Source organism: Petaurus breviceps, unplaced genomic scaffold (assembly GCF_028583685.1).
Source record: "Petaurus breviceps papuanus isolate PSGF00001 unplaced genomic scaffold, PetGlider_PUasm1.0 174, whole genome shotgun sequence".
In the NCBI taxonomy this organism is placed as follows: Eukaryota; Metazoa; Chordata; class Mammalia; order Diprotodontia; family Petauridae; genus Petaurus; species Petaurus breviceps.
Genome location: NW_027185761.1, coordinates 42,085,889 through 42,111,925, shown reverse-complemented (window position 1 = coordinate 42,111,925; position 26,037 = coordinate 42,085,889). Strand labels below are relative to the sequence as shown.

The 26,037-nt window shown below is 37.7% G+C and overlaps 1 protein-coding gene across 9 annotated transcripts in view; it reads right to left on the bottom strand.

The window, feature by feature from the left end:
• The window catches only part of FOXP1 (forkhead box P1), a 689,298-nt gene that overhangs the window by 351,548 nt on the left and 311,713 nt on the right, over positions 1-26,037 (bottom strand). For all 9 annotated transcript variants that reach the window (XM_069084104.1, XM_069084103.1, XM_069084105.1 and 6 more), the window contains one exon: positions 22,846-22,906. The gene's annotated coding sequence lies outside the window, so the exon portion shown is untranslated. The remainder of the gene's footprint in view (positions 1-22,845; positions 22,907-26,037) is intronic.

Sequence of the window (26,037 nt, the reverse complement as noted above, 5' to 3'; positions counted from 1 at the left end):
AGATTGACATGCTCATTCCAAGAGTAATGGTAAAGCTGATGTGATTTTGACTCCAGAACTGAAAAGCTGGAGGGAGATTTAAGGTGCTTAATCATCAGCTGCAGGTGAAGAAAGGTAGGTAGGAAGTGAAACGTGGCTGGGCTTGGCCTTCATGGAGTGGAGAAGTGAAACAATCACCAACATCTTGGGGCAGAGTGGAGAGGAGGACACGATCTCTCCAGGGCAGGAACATAAGGGGTTAACTCTTCTAGACTGTGATTTCTGCTGCTAGTCATCATAGGCTCTCCAAAACCCAGTGATACACTTAGTAGGATTGTTCCTATTTCACAGAGGTAATGATGAGGTTTAGATAGGTTAAATAACCCATCCAGTAACCATGTGAGTCTGGTCTGCACCTTGGGGCTGTCTGCCTCCAAGCCTAGAACCATGCACTTTCCCAGGTGTCTAGAGGCAGCCTGGCCTCATGGAACAAGTGGACCAAAAATGAACGTGAGTCCTAGTCCCAACCCCACTGTTGGCCAGGGTTCATTCTGGAGCAAGCCACTTAGTGTTCCTTGATCTTACTTTCCAAGTTCATAAAATGAGAGCTTTTGATTAAATGATCACCCTCTTCTAAAAAGCATTAGGATTCCAATACAAACTAAGCCATAAGTCAGATTTTTTAGGAGAACGGGGAAGAGGGGGAACTCAGACCTCTGAATGCACTGAGATTTGGAACATCCAATGAGGAAACTGGGCCCTGCTTCTCCATTGCTATCCTTAAGCCTTATCTGCAGATATGGTCTTACTAAATTATACACTAGAAAATACAGGGATACCTCAGTCAATGAATCTGCAGGGAAGAAGTTCTTTCTAGAATATATCCTGGTGGACAAGGTTGTTTTGATTTTTGTCTTTGTATCTGTAGTGCATAGTCTAGTATGGGATACTGGCACATAGTATGAGTCAATGCAAGATTTGACTGGGTTTTTAAAAAATGTTGAAATGATGCAAACATACAAATAAACAAAAAGGCCTGTTTGCAATTTTATGTATCAGGAGGGGCCATGCTCAGAGTTAACCCCTCTGTTTCTGAATGGCTACATGAGCTGGCTCTGTACTAGGGGAGCTTGGGAACACCCCAAGCCTGCATGTGAGTTGGCAATGACAGGTGTAGGCACTTGGAAATCAAAGTGATCCCTTCATTGGTTGATGAGCTGGAAGAGTAGATAACTCAGGGAAACTTAAAAAAAAGAGAGAGAGAAAGAACACTCCTGACTCTGCCTCTTCATTTGACTATCTTGTAGGACAAGTAATATTCTTGCCTACTCAACTACCCCACCAAGAGTGGGTGGACGGACAGTATTCTTGCCTCTCCTCCCACCGTACAACGCCCCGCCCCCCATACTTCAGTGGATGGTTTCATTAGGTGAGTTTGTACAAGGGCAATATGTCTGTTTCCAGGTACACATGTCCAGACCTAAAGCTAACCTTATAACTTGGAGAAGTCCCAAACTCGTGGGTCCTTTTGGTTGGAGTTGACTTATCAAGATGGCCAATAAAACAAGTCATTTTTTTCCCCCAGAAGACAAAGATCAGTAGTTTTCAATTTTTTCAGTCTTAGGACCACTTTATACTAAAAAAATTATGGGGGACCTCCCACCAATGTAGGTTATATCTATTGAGAGCTATCGTGATAGAAATTGCTAAATCTTTGTATTATTATGAAAAGTGTTTTGAACTTGTGGACAGCCTGGGATTGTTCCAGATGGCAGCCTCCAGTAGTAGCTAGGTCACACTGAGAACGGCTAATTTGGACAGATCAGAGGCAAGGTTAAAACATGGGTTGTCTATATGGCAATACCACGTATCTCTTTATGTTCTGGTGAGATTTAAGTATCAGTCTCCTGAGAGAGTATAAAAAGTTATGTTAATTTTTAAATCTGTTATAAGTTTTCCCCTCAGTGTCTGTCTTTTAGATCTTTATCATTTCTTTTGAGTTTAGTAAATAAATACCTGTCCCTTACCTGCTTTACATTGTACATTTGAGTGAAACCTAAGCTATAGGTTAATTGTTGCCAGGGTACTGGGGTTGGGTCATAGTGAGCCAGAGTGTGAGAATAGTGAGTCTAGATACCCTCTTATTAGAAGGTAGGCTACCAAAGGACTCAACTCAGTCTCTACCCTGTGCCTGGGGCCACAGCAGATGGGTACATTCTCCTTTGGATGGCCCTCACATATATGTACAAAAATGTTTTCCCTTATATTTAGTTGTGAATTTCAGTATCTGTGATTAATGGTAGCTTTCTAGTATACAGTGGGTGTTTAATAAATACTTCCTAATTAGTTTTTAATGAAAAATAGAGTCATGTAAAAAAACTGTTGCTATTCAGTTTCATCAGTCAAATTCCTGCTCAATTTCTTGTATGCACAGGTCAAATTGTCCTCTCCTTAAAACTTCTATTTGTCTGAACATGGCTGAAAATAAATTGAGTAGTTTCTGAGCACTGTCCCTGAACTTTACTTTTTCAGGTTTCCTTCCCCTGCCCCCCACCCCATACACAACCTTCCTGTTCTGATACTTCCACCATTGAACTTTTTCCCACTCCATGAGCTGTCTTCTAAACCGGGGTGGGGGGGGGCAGCGGTGAGGGGGAAACCTGCGGCCTCCAAGCTGCATGCAGCCATCTAGCTCCTTGGGTGCAGCTCTGTGACTGAATCCAAACTTCAAAGAACAAATTCCCTTAATAAAAGGATTTGTTCTATAAAACTTGGACTCAGTTAAAAGGCTGTACCCAAGCACCTGGAAGGCCACATGTGGCAGGTTCCCCACCCTGTTCTAAGCTAACATCCTCAAGTCAGGAAACCACTGGACAGCACTCATTTATACTTCATGGTGATAGAGGCCACTAAGTGGCACAGTGTATACAGTACTGGGCCTGGAGTCAGGAAGACCTGAGTTCAAATCCAGATAGTAGTTTAGGTACCCACTACTTGGGCAAGTGACTTATCCTGTTTGCCTCAGTTTCCTGAATATAAAATATGAAAAATAACAGTGCTTATTTAATAGAGTTGTTATGAGAATAAAATGAGGTATCCATAAAGCTTGCACAGTAGACATTACATAAATGCATATTCCTTTCCTCCCATCCCTTACCCCTACACCTTACTGAGTAAATTTTAATCATTTGACATCTAAACCATGCATTCTCATTTTAAACCATCTCTAACAGTGGAATGAAAGGGTCACCTGCTCTCAAAGGAATTTCAGGAATTAGCTGGGATCTATGGGAATTATTTTGAGGAAATCTGGTGCCTCCAAAATCATACAGCATGTATTAAGACCAAAAATGAAAGTACATTTGACTTAGTCCTCTTAAAGTATTTTATTTTATTGTTGGTTGTTGTCATTGTTGTATATGCTTGATTTGGGATGGGGGACTCATCTAGAGAGAGATGGTCTAATAGCTAAGAGTCTCTGATGTATCTTTAACTCATTCACTGGAATAACTAGGGTAACAAGGCCAGGTTTCCCCTTATCTAATTCAGTTCAATAACCACTTACATACTGCCTACTGGGTACAGAATACCTCCTAGGAGAGACAAAGAGAAAAAACAAGTGAAAACAACTCTCCTCCTCAAGGAACTTTCACTCCATCAGGTGGATACAACACATACCCATTCGACTATTCAAGCTCAGTAACAGTGACCCTGTTGACCTAGATCTGGACCTCCAGAGATCATGTCTGACCTCACCTACTAGTTAATCCATCCTGGGGTTTCCATCATGGGACTTATCCTTATTGGTGGGTGGTATCATCACCTCATGTTTTTACAACACAGATTCATTCCCCAAAAGAAGTCCTTATAAATAATAAAAACTAACATTTATATAGTTTTGGAAAGTGCTTTACATATGCTATCTCATTTGACCCCACAACAAACCTGGAAGGGAGATATTACTATTTCCATTTTACAAATATGAAAACTCAGGTTCTAACATTAAGTGACTTTCCCAATTCAATAGTGAGTGGACAAGGCTGGATTCAAACTCGGGTTTTTCTTACCCAAAGGACAGCACTCTGTCCACAGCACTATCTAGCTGCCTAATAGGAAAACTGAGGCTAAAACAGGTTAGGTGATTTATTTTGGTCACCCACCCACTAAGCATCTGAAACTGGATTCAACTTTAAGAATGCATTCTTCTAAGTCATCCTTTCTCTGACTGAAATCATCTTTTGGCTTACATTTTATTTTGATTAAGTGGCAAATGAATTATATGAAATATAAAGGCTACAAAAGCAGAAGAGATCACTGGCTGATGAGGATCTGGGAGTGATCCTGGGGAAATTTAGACCTGGGCAGGTCCTTGAATTTTGATTGGGTGGGGCAGTAAGATCTTGCAGGTTTTGTCCCAGTGTCTGATCAGAAGAGGAGTCTGAAATGAAGTTGAAATAATGAGTTGAACCCAGGTCATGGAAGGTTGCATGGGAGAGTTTATAATTTCTCCTGCAGACAATAAGGAAGTGCTGAAGGGTTCTGAGAGAGGGGATGGTGATTCTTAGAAACAGGAAGACAGAAGCATGCAGAATGGATGGGAAGAAAGAAACTAAAGGAAGAGAGGTGAGTTTGAGGGCTACATTAGTGCTCCGTAAACATCAACACATTAAAAGAGCATCTTACGTCTTAAAGAGGGAAATATTCAAAGAAGGAGAGAAGTGAAATGTGTTTTATTCTAACAGAGAACACTTCCACCAACCTAATCAAGCCCCTCTAGATGACGGTCAAAATGTAACTGATCATTGAACCCTAGAATGTTAGAGTCTAACAATGACTAACAAGGATCAACACAAGCAGATAATAATGTCATAATCAAGAATTAAATAATTTATACTTTAATAATTTTAATAGTGAACTAAAATCAATGCTGAAATAATGAGCCTATAATATCTTTTTGTCACAACTGCATATAAGCTCACTGTAATATCTGAACAAGCAAATAACTACAAGAAAGGAGTAAAAATCAGACTCGAGCAAAGATTATAGGATGTCTGTTGGGTTGAGTGAAAGTTATAAGTGCAAATCACCTTTTATCTACTTACCAAGCTGCTTGGAAATAAAAGACTGAAGATTGACATCTGGGGTCAAACCCAGATAAGTAAAAAAAAAAAAAAAAGCCTCCTCCCCACCTTAGAAATTGGGAGCTTTGTTCTCATATCCAAGTGTGCATAATACCACTCGACACATTATGCTGAAGAAAGGCATTCTGGAAAAGAAAATTATCCTTTTTCCCCAACTGACCTCCCCCAATATATACACCCCAAAATCCTACTCAAAAAAAGGAGTCAGAATTTTAAAAATTGTTGGAGGAAAGCATCAGGAAGATGCACAGGGAGGAAGTGATCATACCAGACTTAGTTAAGACCTAGTGGGTTCTTTGGTATAAAATGATTTCATGAAATGGGGTGGAAAGTGGTTTCCAACACATATCTACCAGAAATGGGTCAGTAAATTCTCTTTCCCCATGCCATCACCAGGAAAATCACCAAATCTCCATGCCTATTTATATGGATCAAAAGGTGACCAATTTTTATTATCAAATAAATTCTTAAAACTGAAATCCTTGTTCCTTACTTTGTCATACCTAATTTTACTCTATTGTCTTATTACACAACACCATCATAATCTGGGTGCGTTGTCTAATTTAAAACAAGGGGTTATGATTTTACTTGAAAATAATAAGAGGTCTGGACATAGAGTTGGGAAAACCTGAATTCATGTCCAACATCAGATGCTTTCCAGCTATGTGACCCTAGGTAAGTCATTTAACCTGTTTGCTTCAATTTCCTCATCTGTAAAATTGTTTTGAGAAGCAAATGAGATAATTATAAGGTGCTTAGTGCAATGTCTGGTACATAGTAAGTGCCATATAAATGTTAGCTATCATTATCATCATTTCAGAAGTGTTTGTTGCCCCTAATTAGGGAATAGTAACTGCCCCCCCCCCAAAAAAAAGTCCCCAAAGTTCTCCCTTCAGCAATCACTTTTAAGCTGTGCTTTTCTGAAACAGCAGATGTGATAAACAGGCAGGGTCAACAGGCTCCTCATCCATCCACCTTTCATCTCACCCATCACACACAGGTTTGCTGACTTTGTCTAACTCTGCCTCACGTAAAGCCAATTCAAACACAAGTCAAGACATCACCCATGATGTCATCGTTCTCTTTGAAAACAAAGTACAAGCAACAACAACAGCAACATCACAGACCATCCACTGACATTTACAATAAAACAAAAAGGTTCATAAATCCAGCAACAGATTGGCAGAGTACGGGCAGATAGCGATTTAGAGCAGTTTGCTTGTTTAAGGATTGAATTTATATATTTTCAAATTTCTTGGTAAAATACTTGTACTTATCAACAGTTCCTTCCATGGACAAGTCACACACATGAGGTTTCTGTATCTATCCTGCATAACAATATGCCACTTCAATTTTTGTACAACATAACACAAGGGAAAAAATTTATTTCCTATTTCTCTAATTCTTGAGTTGAGGGTGGATTATTTTTTCCTTCCATTTCACCTGTACTTGCCATCTTGGGCGGCCCCTCAAGTATCACTGTAGCCAAGATTCCTTTCATCTAATTATTCATTCACTTTTAATAATTTAACAACTTTTGGCATTTTTCAGTTTATATTTAAAACTATTTAATTGTAAGAAGGATGGGCAGACACACTGCAAATGGACAAATTCACAAATCTGAAAATTAGCATGTGTGAAAAACCAAAGGATAAATCTGGGATATATGCAGTAATAAAAGATACTTTGGTCAACTACTAGACCAAGGCAACTTAGGAGAACCAAGAGATGCTATCTGGATAGATAATGCCTCAGTTTACCAATTTCCCATAGAGATTGCTTCCCTAGGCTGGGGATTACAGATGGACCATAGCTAGCAGGGCCCATGGAAGCCATTCAGTCCAACCCCGTCATTTTAGATGATGAAACTGAGGTCCAGAGAGTGTTCTTTGCAGTAGGAGTGCCAGGTTGTAGGGTTCTCTTCTTGGCATGATCTCTTTCACTGTGCCATTCATACATTGTTTTCCTCCTCCACAATATTCTACTGTTTCTCAAGGCCCAAAGGTATGCAGCTACATGTCCTGGCAATGAAGTCTAACAATTTCACCCCAAAAGAAATTCTTGACACAGGCTGATGAAGGAGGTATAAAGAATGATGAGTATGAGTCTCCCTGACATTATGTGATGGAAGGAAGATGGCACAGTGGAAGGAAAAAGCATTTGTCTCCTTACTGACATGCTACAGGGGTGACTTCACCCACAGCATGATGCAAAGAGCCTGTGGCAGAGGTGGGAATAGAGGGTATGACTTGCATATTATTCTCTGTTTCTCCTAGAATCCTAAAGTAGAATGCTGTGTTAGGTAGATCAAAGTTGCCTCCTTCACTCTGGTGGATAAAGTTAGGAGCTGGCATTCTTCAGTGGGATCTGGAATCAGAGGGGCTGGCTTTAGATCTCTGCTCACCTCCTTACTCTTACCCATGTGGCTTTGGGGTCTTCAGACAGGTAAGCTCTCTGATCCTCAGTTTCTTTATCTGTAAAGTAATGGAAATGGACTGAACTGCAACCTCAAAGACATGAGTGTAGGACCAGGGATGCAGAAGAGGACTTGACTGAAGGAAAATTTTGAGCCCAATTCTCAAATTTTAAAGAACTTCTTGGGAACACTATACTTCACTGAATCACAGGATCTTATAACTAGAGTTGAAAGAACCTCAGAGGCCCTTTAGACTAATATCCTCATTCAACAGATGGGGAAACTGAGGTTCAGGGAAGTGAAGTGATTTTCCCAAGGTCATACTGGTAGTAAGTCTGGTCATTTCATTTCACTGGTGCAAAGCAGAGGTGTCCAACATGTGGTGGCCAACCAGCTGGGCTCTGGTCATGTCTCTCAAGTTAGGCCAAACCAGATGAAAATCAAGCTTCTATCTGATTTGAATGTGTGGATGTATTGATAAAAAAAAAAGGAAACACGTAAATATGTGCTTTTCTAAGTCAAGATGAGATCCATAGAGATCCTTATATATGGTATTTTTGTCCCCCTTTCCATCTGAGTGGGGACTGACATGTATAGAGAAGGATGAGGAGATCCCCGTTATTGATGTTGCTGAGTAACTGTTATGTACACTAAATTTAGACCAGTAATGCTTAAGCAGATATCCCATGAACCTTTTGAAAAAAATACTTTGATAGCTTCATTTACTATTGGTTTACTTTGTAATCTTATGTAATTTTTGTATCTTTTTATTTTTTTTATTTTTATTTTTATAAAGCAATTGAGGTTAAGTAATTTGCTCAAGGTTACATGGCCAGTTTGTTTTTCTTTTTTATCTGGGTGTGGGTGTGAAGTATCTGAGGCTGGAACTGATCCCAGGTCTCCCAACTCTGGGGCCGGCACTCTTACTCACTGCACCACCTGGCCGCCCCCTTTTTGTATTTTTTTAAACGTTCTCAGAAGGGGTGCAGAGGCTTCCTCCACTAAACTGACAAAGGGGTCCGTGACAAGATGAAAAAAGGGGGAAATAAAGGACCACTGTTTTGGAGGGTTGCTTGGGGGGACTGAGAGGTAAGTTGAGTATGTGTGAGAAGCCAGACTTGACCTTAAGTCTTCCTGACTCCAAGGCTCTCTTGCTATGATGCCAGACTTCTTTGGGAACTCCGAGGTACTCTGGAATCAAATCACTGCTTTAGCCAATACCACACTGTTGGCTAGTCTCTTTCTGACTTCAAATTAGGTTTTTGCTGTAGGAAATGACATTTCTCTCTGCATCTCCTATTTTTTTAAGTGTGTGTATACACACACACACACACACACACACACACACACACTTCATTTATAGAAGAAGGGAAGACCTTGCCCCATTCATTGAGTATGGGGAATCTATGGGTGCATCTGTCAGCATTTGAAGAGAAAAAAGAAAAAAAGAAAAACATCTTTTCCCTTGACTTGGATGGTTTGGGTCACAAGCCTAATGCTCTGTTAATGTAGTTTCTATGTATGAGTTCTATAATAAGATAACATTAAAGCCAATGAATCTCATGAACAGCCTAGGAAAGCCTTCCTGACACTATTTCCGTCACATGGTTTAGATTCTAAAAAGCTTATGAGCTCCCAGACCTTTCACTCTCAACTCAGAAGTGCCTGAATTTTTCCTGCATGGCCTTTAATAACTGGAGTACTAGACTCCATGTGGGCGTATAGTTAAGGGTCTGATTTTAACCTTCAACTATACTAAAAAAAATCAGTCCCAGAGGTCAAGAGTTTGAGGTGATACTGCTCCTTATCTATAGCCTTCTTTTGTGAGGTGGTTGGGGAGAAGATAATTTAAAGATTAAGTATCTATCCTCTGTAATGTAATGCCAAAAGAAAGGCAACTTCCCAAGGTTCAGAATACCAGCATAGGTGCTCTCTATTTTATTCAGTGACAAACCAAGAACAGAGAAGATCAAAACATGACATCATTCAAAATACAGCATTTACTAAGTGTGATTAAATAATCTTCAAGTACTACCCCACCCTAGGACCTTCCAATCATTCAATCAATTACAAAGTCCCAGTTCTAAATACTTCTCCACCCCTAGGCTATACCTTAATTAAGTCCACCACAAAGCCCCTCTTCTCAAATGGAGATTAGTTTCCAAACATAAGGTCAAAAGTTCCCCACCCCTGGATCACAATTGAATCTACCCCAGAGTTACATCAAGTTTAAACACAGCACTTAATACCCAAATGGAGCTCTTTTCTTCATCTTGACAGGAGGCAAGTTCTCAGCAATCTTAGTTCCTGGGGAGACAAGGCTTAGCAAGGCCATAAGATACATTGCCAGTCCCTTCATGAATTCGTCCTCTGTCTGTAGAACAGTCCTAGAACCCCTGAACACATTAGCAAAGCCCTCTCCCAGGATTTCTGTAAACATACAACAAGAAAATCCTTCTTCAGGGCTTCCGAACCAACAGAAAGGTTCCCAGACCCCTGCAACAACAGCACTGTCCTTTACCAGTGGACAGTATTCACTCTGTCTGCAGGACAGTCTCCAGACCCCTGCAACAACAGTACTGTCCCTCACCAGTGGACAGTATTCACTCTCTGTCTGCAGGACAGTCTCAGGGCTTCTTAACCAAATGCCAGGTTCCAGGACTTCTTCAACAAAAGGACTGTCTTTCACCAGTGGACAAATCTGGCAAAACAACATCAAAACAGACAAAGTACCAGCAAAACAGCCATGTCTCCTCAGTCCTTGGCAGCTCAGGGGGCAGGTCTCAAAAGTCCAGGGCAATTCAAAGAGGCCACCAGCAATTCTCTTAGTCTCTCTCTCTCCACGAGGTGCTGCTTCCAAAAAGATCTTCCGCCTCTCTCTAGTGTCTCTCCAAATCTACCTCACCAGCTCCTCCCAGTTCAGGACTCTCTTTTCACATCAACAAGTCCATCCCACAGGTGGGATTAGACTTTCTTTTCACATCAACAAGCCCATCCCACAGGTGGGATTAACAAACTCTGGGTTTTAACACAATCAATTTGAAAACCAAGCCAATACAGGGGAATCTTTAATTGCCATTACTATCACATCCTCCTCCAGTATCAGCATACATTTCATCACTCCAGAGGGCTCAATTCAGAGTCTTACGATGAAGAGGGTATCTTAAGGTCTGGGGATGGAATCAGACTTGGCATCAGGATGCCTAGATTTGTTCTCAGTTCCATATGGCTTTTACTGTTAGACCTTGGGAAAGTCACTCACTGTTTTGTTTTTATTTTCCTCACTGGTAAGGTACAATTAGGTAATACCATGTCACAGGTATAAAGAATTTATTTTAGATTTAAAATGTCCATGCTTTGAAATCCATTGAGACAGAGATTTTGCAGTGAAATGCAAGATTATCTCATTTTTCAAAAGAAGAACTCTTAGAGTGGGTAAACGTCAAACAGACAGTACAGCAGGCTGGGATGGTTAAGTAAGACATTCCTTCTCCATTCTGAAAACTCATACTTGTCTAACAGGGTAAACAGTTGGAATTTAATAACTGAAATGGATGAAACAAGAGAAAGGAAATACACAGTTCCACTTTCCAAACTCCTCCTCTCTGTGATCAATTAGAGGAAGTTAAAAAACTTACAAGAGCAAACATGTCCAGTATTCACACAGAACCAGTGATTCTCCATTGATATCTTACCTTTTTTTCTTCCAACCTGGCTCCACATGAGCAGAAATGCCTCCTTCCCTACTACCTGTCTGATACCCTAGGGTACAGAGCTGGGACTCTGTATAGACTCCTTCTCCCTTCTGTTCTAGTTCAGCAGGTAGAGAAAGGAGGCGGGGGAAAAGAAAGTTGCTCATTCTCTCCTACATCCAGCTGCCAAACCAAGCTTCCTAAAGTCCAGGTCCAATCACTTCTAGTATGTAAAAATGCAGTGGCTCCCTTTAAATACAAATATCTCCACATGACATCTAAAGCCTTTCCAAAATCTGTCTCCAGCCTAGCACACTAGGTGAATAACTCATTCCTTTCCCTTGCCTCATCTGACTTTCAAGCCAAACCAAGATGCTTCCTCTTGCCGGTATACAGTACTCCAGTCTCCATAACTTCTCTCAGGCTGTCCTTCATGCCTACAAGGCCGTCCTTCCTTACTTCTGCCTTTTGGAACCAATAAATTCCCTTAAGGCTCAACTTACATGCCACTTCCCACAAAAAGCCTTTCCTGATTCTACCTGCCCCCCAAAATGATTAGTTCTTATCTGCTATCCCCCAAATTATTTAGTATTTATGCAATACATATTATTTTGGAATTCTTTTATATCATGTTTATTCACCCAGTAAAACATAAGTTTACAGGACCTGTTTGAATTTGGTTGGCAGTGCCTAACTCAGTGTTGAGCAGAGAGCTGGTGTTTAACCAGTTAACTGAACTGGACTGAGTTGGGTTGAGTTGAGTAAGGTCAAACCACAGAGGGTTTTATTGTTTTCCAGCCATTTTAGGTCAAGTCCAACTCTTTGTGACCAGAGGAAAGGAGATAAGGAGTCCCTTCTCTTCCCCACCCCCACTTTGATGAGGTATTGCAGCAGAGGTGGGAAGCCTACCTCGTCTTTTTCATACCTAAACACATTTGTAAATTTCAAAGTTTTCCACAATAAGTTGTGAACAGATCCAAACTTTCTGGAGAGCAATTTGGAACTGTGCCCAAAGTGCTTTGATCTGGCACTACCACTACTAGGTCTGTATCCCAAAGAGGTCACAGAAAAGGAAAAAGGACCCACATGTGCAAAAAATATTTATAGCAGCTTTTTTTGTGTGTGGTGGCAAAGAATTGGAAATCAAGGGGATACCCATTAACTGGGAAATGGCTGAATAAGCTGTGGTATATGAAAGTAATGGAATACTGTTGTTCCATAAGAAATGATGAACAGGCAAATTTCTGAAAAAAATCTGGAAAGACTGGCATGAACTGATGCTGAGTGAAGTGAACAGAACCGGGAGAACACTGTACACAGTAACAGCAACATTGTTCGATGACCAACTGTGACAGACTTAGCTCTTCTCAGCAAAACAATGATGTAAGACAATTCCAAAAGACTCATGATGGAAAATGCTATCCACACTCAGAGAAAGAAGTCTGAATGCAGATCAAAGCATACTATTTTCTCTTTCTGTTTGTTTTTTTCTTTCTCATGGTTTTTCCCTTTTGTTCTGATTCTTCTTTCACAATATTACTAATGTGGAACTGTATTTAATATGATTATATATGTATAGCCTATATCAGATTGCATGCCATCTTGGGGAGGAGGTGTAGGAGGGAGGGGAGAAAATCTGGAACTCAAAATCTTACAAAAGTAAAGATGGAAAGCTAAAAATAATTTTTTAAAAAAAGTTTTCTACAATAAACATCAGTGAGGCAGGAGCATCCTGCCCCACTGAGGAAATACTTTATGAACAGGAGTTTAAAATATGTGCAGTGCAGTCTGATTTAATTTTCAACTTTTTCTGCATCTAATTATTAACAACTGCAATACCATTAGCTTTCATGTTGTACTTTAATTTTGCTAACTGACCATAAAATGAGAAGACAGATGGGAAGAAAAGAAAGGAAGAGAATAATCTGATTCTTTCTCAAGTGGGACTTGATTGGTGGTTTAGGTTTTGGATAAGATCTAGATGGGACAAGTTCTACAACCGTCAGCCCTGAAGAAAATAGATGTATCTGCAACTAGATAATTAAATTGTACTGTCTTTACAAGCAAGGGCCATGTCTTCAGCTTCATTTGTTTTGCTTTGTTTTCCAATCTTCCAAAAAGCACACAGGAGTGTGACAAACAGATATTGATTGTTATTACAAGTTCTGGAAAATAATCTTTTAAGGTATTCACCCCTGAAAATCCCAGAAATAGGAAACTAAGAAGTTCATTTTTATAACCTCAAAGTTCTAAATACATCCAAATTCACACACACACACACACACACACACACACACACACATATACACACAACCTTCTGATCAAAAGATCAAAAGCAACCAAAGTAAATTTTGGTGACTAAATTATAAACCAGTGAAATCAACGGCTTGCAATGGGAGTAATGATGGAATTATGTTGTGCTCCTAAAATTTAAAAAAATGCAAATATAAAATTAGAACTAGCCCTCTGTTAAAAGGGCACAGAATTCTTATCACAGATATTGAAAACTAAGTTGGAGAAGTGGGGAAATCCCAAGTGAAAATACTGATGAGAGAGGAGCAATACTTTGCAATTTAATGCCTTTTAGATGGCAATCTGAAATTTTGTTATTAATGCTAATGCGATATGTTATATCATGTTGCAGTGGGAAATGCAGCCACTAAGTGCCAAAGGATTATTTTAAATGTTTCAACTTAATTTTAATACTACTGAACAAGTGGAAATAGTGGCATATATGTGATATGCTGAAATCACAAAAGTCTTCTTAAAAGAAATTCAAGAGACTGCTTTCCTATCTAAAGCTACCTTAACTGCATTCCATATCTAGGGAAAGATGTATTCTGGTTTAATTTAGCTATACTTTCCTAGGCACTTATGTATTTGGGACAAGCCTAGTAATCTTGAAAAGGATCAATAGTGTTTCAGAATTTTTGGTAAAGTGAACAGTCTTTGATCTTCTTAGTTAACCTGTGCAGATAGTGAACCCTTCAAAGACTACATATATTAGTATGGTCTAAGAGCTGAGAAAAGCAGTGTGGCGAAGGATCAAACTAATACTTTTTTTCAGTCTAGAGTCATAGACTAACCACCAAGCCACATTCTTATTGCATGATTAAGAACAAAATACCAGAGTTATATGGGAACATCAATAAATCAGTCCTAGACATTTATTAAAGATGTTTTACAAAACCACCTGAGTAGAGAATGGCGCTGATGGTTCCAATGTCACAAGTACAATTCCCATATGGTCCAGTTAGCCTTGCTCAGTCTCATACACTCAAGCCTAACCACCACAGGGTTGAACATTTTACAAATAATATATTTTCCAATTGTTTGAGGGTAAGACAGTAAGTATGAATGTATTTGAATATATCCATCTTCACTCTTAGAAAAGACAAACAGTAACAATATTACATATCCTGATGTATAATATTGTGAAAGTATGTAAAGTAAGGTATATATATATATATATATATAGTGAGAGAGATATACAACTGTGTGCATATATACACAACTGTATTGAATATGATTGTATATGTATAGCCTATATGTGTGTACATATATATGTGTGTATGTACATACATGTGTGTATACACAGACACAGTTATATAAATGGAAAAAGATTTTTTTTAATTAGAATATCAAGTAGAATCTGAATATGGGTCAAAAGTATAAAGTAGTCCTAAAAAGCTTGTCTTGGGTAATATTTGATAAGAGCCAGGATGAGGGAAGGAAGAATAGGCATGCTAACTCCATCATATTCTGCCCAAGTCAAACTACATTTAAATTATTTCCAGTTCTACATACCACATTATAAGTAGGAAGGTCAAGGGTCATATAAAAAGAAAGTGCTAAGGATAGTGAGGGGAAGTATAGCAGTAATCACTTGAAGGAAGCAGGGGTGTTGAGCATGGAAAAAGCTTAGAAGAGACAATCACTTGTCCTCAGCCATATGAGGAGCTATAATGGGAAAGAAATGTTGTTAAGTATTTGAAAGGGTGTTATGGATATTCATTCTGTATGGCCTCTTAGGACAAAACTCCGAGCAATGGGAGGAAACTGTAGAAGAGTTAAAGAAAAACGTCCTTTAAAAAAAAAAAAAGAACTTCTTAATATTCAGAGGTTACAAAAAACGGACTGGGCTTAGTTCACATGACAGCAAGTTACCCATCTCTGGAAGTCTTCAAGAAGAGGCTGAAAGACCACTTGGAGATTTCATAGGAGAAATTCTTGCTTCAAGTAAGGGTTGTTTAATGAAAGATATAGCCTATAATATCTTACAATCATAAATTTTTAGATAAGAGATCTTTGGGGTCATGTAGTTTAATCCCTATCTGTAGCTGGAACTCAAACCTGTCTATAAAATTCCTGACAAATGGTCTTCCAGGGTCTTAGAGTATAATATAAGGCTTGCCAAGGGCAGAGTATGATAGGATTATCATACATTCCCTTTTCTACTTTAGGGAATTTGTTAAAGTAGCCTGAAATTATGTTAGATATTTTGATTTCTATGTTATATTGATGACTGAAGTCAAGACAGCAGTCCATGAAAAGCCAGTTTGTTCTGCCCAATAGCTCTACTATCTCCCACCTGTTTGGTTGAATTTTTGAACCTAAGTATGGGGTTTTACATTTATTCAAATTAAACTCCTTATTTTACTCAGTTCTTTGTTACAGTCTGTCAGGACACTCTGGAATCCTAATTCTATCTTCCAGCATGTCCTAGGAGTGTGCAGTTCTGATTTTTCATAGGTACCCACCTATTCTTTCAACCAAGGGATTGCCTAAAATGTGTGGCATGAAAATGGCATGAAGCCATGTGCTTCACCTGTTTCCAATGACCATAAGTATCCTGACAAGTTGAGGAGTAAACATAATGGACCACCAAGTCACTATCTGTAAAACACCTCATGAGGAATTAATATCATTATCAACTGTGCCCCTGGTCCTTTGTTCAATAGTAGAATTTAAAAAATACCCATTAATTTTTCCATGATTACATGCTTTTCTATTACATTGTCCTGCTCCCCACAACCAGTAATGTGATGGCTTGCTGCTACATGGCATGTATGCAGAAAGAACCCAGGTTCCAGTGAGTGGAGTTCCTTTGGAACTATGCCAAGCTTAGTTTCCCAGCACTACTGCCCAGGTGAGCTTTCTGTGTTTGTTCTGCGAAGCTCAGCATGCGTGAAAGAGGGCCTTGCCCTGGTTCACAGTCCCATTAACTAAGCTCAGAGGGTGGCCAGGGAAGGGAGGGCAGATGTAGGGAGCAAAGGGCTTTGATGACTGAATGTTTTGGATCATAGGTGCTCTCTGAACAGTCAGCTTAGTAAGTTAGGGCATGGTGCTAATGAGAGCACGAATGAGTCTGTATGTCCTATCCCCAGATGGCCACAGGCTGAGTCTTCACCCTCCAGTTGTCTCACCACTGCATGCTGTTCATCCCATGTAAGAGGACCAAGTAAGAGAATCTAGATGGACTGATACAAACCCATTCCTACTACTTAAAGGGAACATGTATACACTACTAATAGAGAATGAGAAGTATGGTGGCTCAGGTGGGAAGCATGGCAGGAGGAGCTACTTTAATGGAGAAAATGAAGAAGTTTTTGACAACTTTAGGAAAGGTGTTAGAATATTATATGGAATTCAACCAACTGTTAATTATTTGAAATTAGCAGAACTATTTTCAAATAATTTTACATGTAGATAAATAAAATGAGATTATATCCTCATATGTAGGCAGGACAAGTGGCAAAAGCCAGATTTCAGTTGATCCCCCTACAGCAGCATCAGAACATTCCGTTTAGTCATTTCCACTGCAGAATATGTTTTCTCATATTCTGCTCAAACTAGGCAAAGAATCTTGTGCAAAGTCAACTAACCCTCAGCATGGAAAATTCAATTTCATGCAATAAGCCCAAGCTGTGGACAATGTGACCAGACAATCTAACAGCCACTAGGAAGCAATGATAATGGATACTCAAAATCAAGACGGGGCCAGCAATAAAAAAAAAAGTATCCTTCTTTAGTATGGAGAAAGTCTTACAGCATCAAGACAGTATGTACTGAAACGATCAAAGGACAAAATAAAACACTGTCACCAACAATAAGCTTAAATTGATTTAAGAACCCTTCTTAAGAAAAAAACAACAACACAATTTTCCCAATAACTTTAGCTTCACTTCCACTACTAAAAAACACAACTACAAGACCTAAATTAAGAAAAATCACAAATTCTTCCCTATTCTTATTTTAACTTTTTTTTCTGGGTAGTATCTTCTTACATGTAATGCCTCAAATGTAAAAGGAAAAACAGGTTTTCTTTAAAATTTCATTTGAACAAAGAGGCAAAATTAATTAAAACTATTTCTTGTGATTCAGTAGGCTAAAATAAGTTAAAAGGGAATTTATATCCACAGTCAAGGAAGAATAGTTAGTAGACTCAAATAATCCTTCTGTTTGCATATCAGTTCTAAAAGCTAAATGAATTCTTTCTTGTTTACCTATGGGTTTCTTCCTTGATTACATATTCAGTTCCATTAATTATATGGCAGTTAGATTTCACAAGTAGAAAGTCAAGTTTAGGCAACACTTTTATTATGTAAAAACACTTTTGCTAAAGACTTAAGATTTCATTTGCTTTCAGAACTGAAGTGTAAAGAGAAGAATAATTTACAATTACATTAATTGTTTTTCCTCATAATAAAAATCATCGCTGAAATTTGTAAGACAAAAATAAGTCATGTACAAGCATACCATGCCTGCTCTGGCACAAGTAGATTCACTTCCAATTTGTGAGGATATGGATATTAAAATTGTTCACAGAGGAAAATACTGACTTCCTGGTCAAAGAAAGTGCATTTCCCCATATAATTTTTGTTACCAAGGACCCCATAAGTACAAGATCTCAGATCTAGTACTTTTGCCTAGTGTATACAGAAAGGGCAAGCTCACACATATGACTTTGACTGATAGAAGGAAAGTGAAGATATCCAGCATTTTTCCTTTTACCACGAAAACCCTTTTTGTCATATGGTTTGGTATTGCTGATTGTTCACTGTGTAAAATATGGCTACTTTATAATTGCTGCAAATATTTATCTTTACTACCAAATATGCCTTCATGTACATTTCAACAAATGACTTCTGCTTGAAAACACTATTGAGCATATTTCTCCGAAAACCAATATTTTAATTCATTTTTTTTTTGCAACTAACATTCAAGAGAGACAGCTCTTGTTTACAGAGTAACTGAGTTTAGCATGATGGTTAACAATGTTTAACAACAGCTAACTTAAAATGCAAACATTTCAATGCTGAAGTTTAACTGTTCGGGTGCCGAGCATTGAGATATCTAAAGCACACACACACACACACACACACACACACACACACACACACACACACACATGCTACGATTATCTTTATCTTGGCTTTCTTTGCCTATACCTTCAACCAGCAGTGAAATGTTGGCACTCTTCCACGGGGCCCAGGAATTAGTTCCCCTGAGGTTATAAAAAACAAGTTTTAGCAAAATGTCTTAGGTGATCACACAACAGAACCTGATGGAAAAAATAAACTACCAAGCGAGTTCAATGTAAGGATGTACACTGTGCCAAAATAACAAACTGACTGGGTCAGATCAGTCAAGTAACCAATCATTTCAGCAGGGGAAAAACAAATCACTCAAATAAGCTGTTTCACTGAATTGATTGATCCATTAATCATTTCTCAAAATGCAAAACAGTAGCACATTTTAGATGTCACCTAAAATGAATCAACTTTGTGTCTTGACTCTATATTTGGGACTCCATTTTTACAGATAAACCAGTGGGGTTCTCCCCCCCCCCCCCATTCATTCTAGGATAACAATGATTCCAATTGTTGCAAAGTTATCAGCTAGAATAGACTGGATTTAGGAGTGTTCTTTTAAAGTATTTTATTTCCATAAATACTTTTGTTTCAAAATAACTCCATATTTTAAATGGCTAAAAAGCTTATTTAACACAAAGCCAAATATTTGCCTTGCATAGAAATGTATGCATAGAATATATCAGTTAATAAAGTTCCTCTAAGTTTATTGACAAAAACACTAAGAGTGAAAGACAGAGAGAGAAAAAGAACTTAAGAGAATCATTTAGCAGAATCAGCATATGCTGATTCCATTTTTAACACTTTTTTGAAATTTAAAAAGTACAAATACAGAAAAAATTTAGCAAAAATATAAAATGTGAAGTTTTAGAACACAAATAATTTTAAGGTTACTCTTTGCATTCTTTCATAGTCTTTACAGAATATCATTAACTTGCAGCATCATTATGGATATCCTAAAAATGATGAAATTTGCAAGTTGGATTATATTTTTAACAATGCAAGCTCCTAAGGGGAAAAAAAAAGAATCACCAAAAAAAAAAAAAAAACCACGGTAAGAAAATGTTGACATTGTTGCCTTAAATCACGAAGGCTTCTGCTACACAGTGGCAAAGATACTCTTGCAGACAGGGCCAGGTAGGCTCCTCCTGATGCTCTGCATGACCTTGGGGAAGTTATTTGATATCTGTATGCCTACTTTCCCATTCTGTAAAGTGGGGATAATAATACATGCCAACCACCTCACAGAAAGGCTGTCCAGGAGACACATTTTATAAACTGCTCGGATCTCCTTGGAAGAAAATTGTTATATCACTAGCAAGTATGATCACTGTTATTTATGACTACTCAGGCCTTTAAGTCTAAATTTGAAAAATGGCCTCATCTGGTTTTCTGAATTTGCCTGGCAACTTTTGTAAATACAACTAGTTGCTCCCATACCTTTCATAAGCACATTTCGTGGTATCTACACTTACTGCTAATGATTCCCAGATTTCAAATCTAGAGCAATGGATTTTCAGAGAATTTTCTTGGATGTGAAATCCACTTCTTCTTAAGGACCGACAGTAAGGCCCAGTTTCTTGACCTTTGATGGATAGCAAAAGGCCTTTTTTGCACAGGACTTACTCAACTCTTGAAATACTAACTATTCTGGACTAAGTTTTCTGTTTCCTTTTCCTCGTGCATTTTTAAAAATGCCTCCCTTTGGGGTTCTGTCATTTTTAATCCTATATATTTTGTTTTATGCATTTAAAAAATGTTCTGAGAGGGGATCCATAGCCTTCATTCAATTACTAAAAAGTTTTATCAGACCAAAAATTAATAAATAAATAACAATTAAGAACCCCTCTCTTAAAAGTTTCCTAGGGTATTGGGAGCTTGTGATATGCCCCGGGGTCCCAGGGCCAGTGTAGGTCAGAGAATGTGTCCTAATTCTCTCTCCAGTATGCCAAGCTAACTTTGTCCTTTCATTTGGTAGGCTCATAGTAGGACCACTGAAATGAACTGAATTAAAAGTGCTACAGATAGAGGTCATATATGAATATATCAAGTCCTTTAGACAATGGTCTGTGGCTGGGATTGTGTCTATTTAACATGATAAAAGGCCAGCTAGTGAAGGCTCATAAAAAAAAAGAAAAAACAATCATTCAAAACAATTATTTGGTGGTGTGCTGATATAACAATGGGGTGACGGAGTGCATTTTTCATTTTCTGATCTATTGTTTGGCACTGCACATTTATCCTAACTTTCACAGGAAATACAGACTAACAACATAAAGTGAATTAAAGAATCTAGTAACTATTCAATGTGATCAACAAAGCCACTGAAATTAAAAGCAGGCAATCCATGTCTTTAGGTCCAAATCAAATGTACTAGAATGAATGTATACATTAGGCCACACCATTGATACAGAATTTTATGAGAAAGAGGGGGAGAAGAGGAGATAGAGAAGAGAAGAGAAGAGAAGAGAAGAGAAGAGAAGAGAAGAGAAGAGAAGAGAAGAGAAGAGAAGAGAAGAGAAAGAAGAGGGGAGAGGAGGGGAGGGGAGGGAGAGAAAGGGAGAGAGGGAGGGGGGGGGGGGGGGGGGGGAACACTGGCCCTGGGACCCCGGGGCATATCACAAGCTCCGAGAGAGAGAGAGAGAGAGAGAGAGAGAGAGAAGCAACAAAAACCAATAGCAAAAACAGAAACAATAGCATCCACCATGGGGCCTAGGAACAGTTCACAAGGCAATCTGAATACAAAAAAAAAGTACAGATAAAATATTCTCTTTTTTTTTTTGCTTTTTAGAGGGCAATTGGGGTTAAGTGACTTGCCCAAGGTCACACAGCCAGTTTTTGTGTTAAGTATCTGAGGCTGGATTTGAACTCAGGTCCTCCTGACTCCAGGACCGGTTATCTATTCATTGTGCCACCTAGCTGCCCTTTAAGTTTTTTTTTTTTTGCATTTTGGAAGGCAATTGGGGTTAAGTGACTTGCCCAAGGTCACACAGCTAGTTTTTTTTTTTTTTAAGTGTCTAAAGCTGGATTTGAACTCGGGTCCTCCTGACTCCAGGGCCAGTGTTCTATAACACTGTGCCACCTAGCCGCCCTCTGAACATTCTCATTGTTAGCAAAGTTCTCCCTGCTAATTTCATAAACTCACAAACATTATGATGCCTACATTATATGATGTTGGCTTTAATTAAATAATATTTACATACTCAAAAATTGTTAAATGACAATATGGACTAATTGACTAGAAAACAAATTCTTCAATCCATTAAGCAAAAATCTATCATATCAAAAGAGAAAATTAAAAGTTGGTCCAAAATCCAAGTGAGTACAATAAAACTGTTAAAGCTTGGACACTGAAATAGACTACAATATTAATTATAATAAGAAGAGTCCTGCCCTTCCTAGACAGATATTTTTGGCATCAAGAAGCTAAAAACATATTGTCCATAGTTGTATTTTAATGAGAATGCATTTTTCCTCTAAAAGTAGACTCAAGAAAATTAAATTTAGCCCTAATTCATCAAGCTATATTAGTCGCTCTGAAAATTTCTAAATTTAAAATGAAATTATCATTTTACTTTCCAGCAAGGTCAAAAGAACAACGCTAATGAGGACTGACATCACAGTGATCTATCTGCCAGTCGCTGTTCAGCGGTTACATCAGTGCTGCTTGTTGCTATGGTGCTTAACTGACTATTAATTTCTGAAAGAAGGTGATTATAAAGCAGCCAGATGAGCATCAATTGGATGACACCACTTCAGTACAGACATTGACATGTGTTACTCTGGTTTGCAGCAAGTTAGTTTTATGAATCACAACCTTTTGTGATGTTAATAGTCCTTTCTAACTTTAAACCTACAGGAGTCAACAATACAAGAACAACAAAAAAGTTAGTATTCAACTCAAATGGTAAAAGTGCTATGCCACTTAAAAAGAAAAAAGGATTCTGGGAGTCATCACTCATGACCAATTCTCCCTTGAGGGCTCCAAAATATATGCTATGATATATACATACATACATACATACATACACATACACACACACATATATATACATATATATATATATACACTTCTGTGTCTCTCTCTATATATGTACACACATATATATTTATGGAGAGAAAAACAATCCAATCCAATTAAAATGCTTCCAAGATATAGTTTTGCAAGGTACAGCCTTACACACCCACACATATGTATGCATGTGTATTTATAGATTTAAATAGATTTGACTAAATGTATTTACCTTTTTAGGTTACTGTAAAGCAATCTTCAGTTACAGCCACCCCAGAAGGTCACTTCTTACCCTGAAGTCAAAAGAGAACATCACAATGTGAATGTCAATAGTATTAGCACCAATTTCTTATGCTTTATTATGGGACAGGGCTTAGAAGGAATAAGCACAGACAAACCAACAAAGAACTATTATATGTTTAATGGTGAATGACATACAGGATCAACCAAAAAAAAACAATCAAGTCACAAGAAAGCAACTGATCAGTACACCAGTCATTTTTAGGTTCTTCAAGTTCACAAGAAAAACTTTGTTGGAAAAAGCAAAGATGAAACATTCTTATTCTCTTAAATGTCCTTAGTCTTGACATGTATTATTTTATTTTCATGTCGAATTATATATGACTCATAACCCTTTGTTTTTGGAAACCAGACTGCTCCTTGAATGTGTCTAGTTAATGTTTTACAGTCACCCTAATTTCATTAAAGGCCTGTCTTTTTTTTTCTCCCAAAGGGAATCAGTTATTATAGACAAGATGCCTTATGCTATTCTAGTTCTTTCAGAATGAATCAAAACACCACAGTTTTTAATTTGGGAATAGGGGGAAGAGGAAGGGATTCTTTTTGAAGTTGTTCATAGAACATATTTTAAACTTCACCTAGCTCTATTAAGATAAATAAAAATGGTTAGCAGCAAATGAAATAAATCCTTATGAAACACAAAGGATAGAATGTTTTCTTCCCACATATATGACTGCATCTTGTGTACTCTCTTATGCAAAACAGTATGTAATCCTTTAAGAAACATGACAATCTGCCACTTTCTGTCCATGTAATTGGGATCAACATATGGTACAAGGGAAAAGAAAAAAACATTTGTTTATTAATTTAGATCAAGTTAGTAACTCAGATCACTAGCAGGGTTCAAGATTAATTCCACACCAATTGACCAAATGCTCACATATTTTATTATAAGATGGTGAAATTATAACGTCATTTTACTAAAATGTTAATATCCTGTTACATGCAGTTAAGATCAATATTAATGAAGTATCTTTAATTTTATGAAGAATACTCCAGGTCTGGTTTGTATCTGCTATCTTCCCTGAATGTGGAAAGGAAACCAACATGAGAAAGAAACACATTTTGCTTCATGAGGGCTAAAAAGAAAAGAAAAAGGAAAAAAATAGGTTCTTTGGTGTGTACTATTTTTGAGAAATTGATCCAAGGCCAATTTTTGACATTTTCACAAGCAAGTGCAGATTCTTGCCATTAAAACTGGAAGGAAAAAAAATTACCCTCTGAGTGAAATCATAATTTTCATGTTTACTGTAGGAGGAAACTGGAGGGTTTTGCCCTAACAGTTCACCATTTAGGTGGGGGAAAACCCCAGCTTTGTGTCATATATTATTATTTTGCAACCTGTGAAAAGGCTTTTTGCTTTTATACAAAAAAGATTCAAAGCAAAAATGAAAATTGTGGTTCTTTTTTGCTGAACTATGTCACTATGACTGCTTCATCCAATGGTAAAAACTCCCTCATACGAGACTAATGATGATTAGGAATGAAAACATTAAGGAAGGGCTACATTCTGCAGTTTTTCTTTCCTTTTTCCCCCCATATACAAGGTACAGGGTGGAACTGTAAACCAATTACTGCCAATAACTTAAGAGCTCAGTGGTATTCACAAACAAGTTATAATATCCATATACACCAGAAATTTTACCTAAACCTTTCATCAACTCTTAAAGTAAGTGAATTTTTGGCATATTCTATTAAATGCAAAGCAATAAAGAATTTCTTCCTCCTACCACCCCCCCTTACTACTTGAGATGCTATCCTATATATGCACGTTAAACTAATTTTCCTGTTTGTCTATTAAACTATGCCTATTTTTTGCATGTTTGGCAGTCAAACCTGTGGTATTGTGTTTTGCAATGCAGATAAGGTTTGCTATCACATAGAACTAGGAAACAAGGGGACAATATTAAAATTTAATTTTTTTTTAAAACTGCTGAAAATGCCTACATTGAATAAGGTTATCTCTGGTATTGCTTGCAAACCTGCAGGACCAATTTCTGTCACTTACTAGGCCCATTTCCCTTTTTGCCTTTACAGCAAGTTAAATAAAAGTAAGGACAAGAACATGGCCTAAACAACGACAAAAACAATACTACTTCCCCACCCCACCCCTTACTTCATTTCATCAATGTTTAGCTATTTGAAAAGTCATCATAAAATATAGATTTATGATAAACACCCCTTATTTTATACTGATCTTTGAACAAGATAAGCTATATTTTTCTCTAAGTTCATCTTGTAAAACTTGATTGTCCTGTGTAAACTGTTTTTTTTTAATTTTTGATTTCATCATTTTAATATGTACAAGCATTTCAGTATGTGTCCAAATGAAGCCTGTATCTATAGACATGCTAAAATATACCTCAAAATTATCTCCATGATTCCTCTCCCTATTGCATATTCCCAAGAAACTAAGTTGTGTGTGCATATTGGCAAATTAACTTAAAGGATATTTTCGTTAGCACTGCATGGGCAAGATTAATAGTTCACCAGTTGTTTGCTACCACACTAAACTAACCAGTGTGTCAACAGGATAGACAAGAAAATAAAGAAAAAGGGATGGATCATACGCCTGCCATGAACAACAAGACACTTGCCAACAGAATCTGAAATCTCAAACTAGAAAGAAATAATTCCATTCCATCAATTTTGAAGCATAAAATATTAGTTTCAAAATTTTAGTTACAATTTTATTTTTACAAACTTGCTTTTCTCTCAATAAAGCACATTGAACATTTTCCATTTCAAATATTGACTTGGTTGCTTTACTGGCAACACTAAAAATCAGAACTGAATTAAAATGATCATTAAGAGCTTTTAGTAAAAGAGAAACAATAAAAGAAATAATAAAGATTAATTTTTTTTCCAATCCACCTGTCTTGTCAGTGTTCTCGGAAAATGCAGCTATGTGGAACTACAGTTATCTTCATATAGAAGCAGAAGTTTTACTCTTTTGTGTTGTTGTTGCTGTTATTTTTAAGCAAGAGGAAGGGGCATGATGGCATCAACTTATAAGATTTTATTTTATTCTAGGCAATAGTCCAGAGGTCTTTTTGCCATCTTGCAATCTTCTTCATCTAAAGTAATACTATGGACAATGATGCTGACATACAAAATCTCTTTC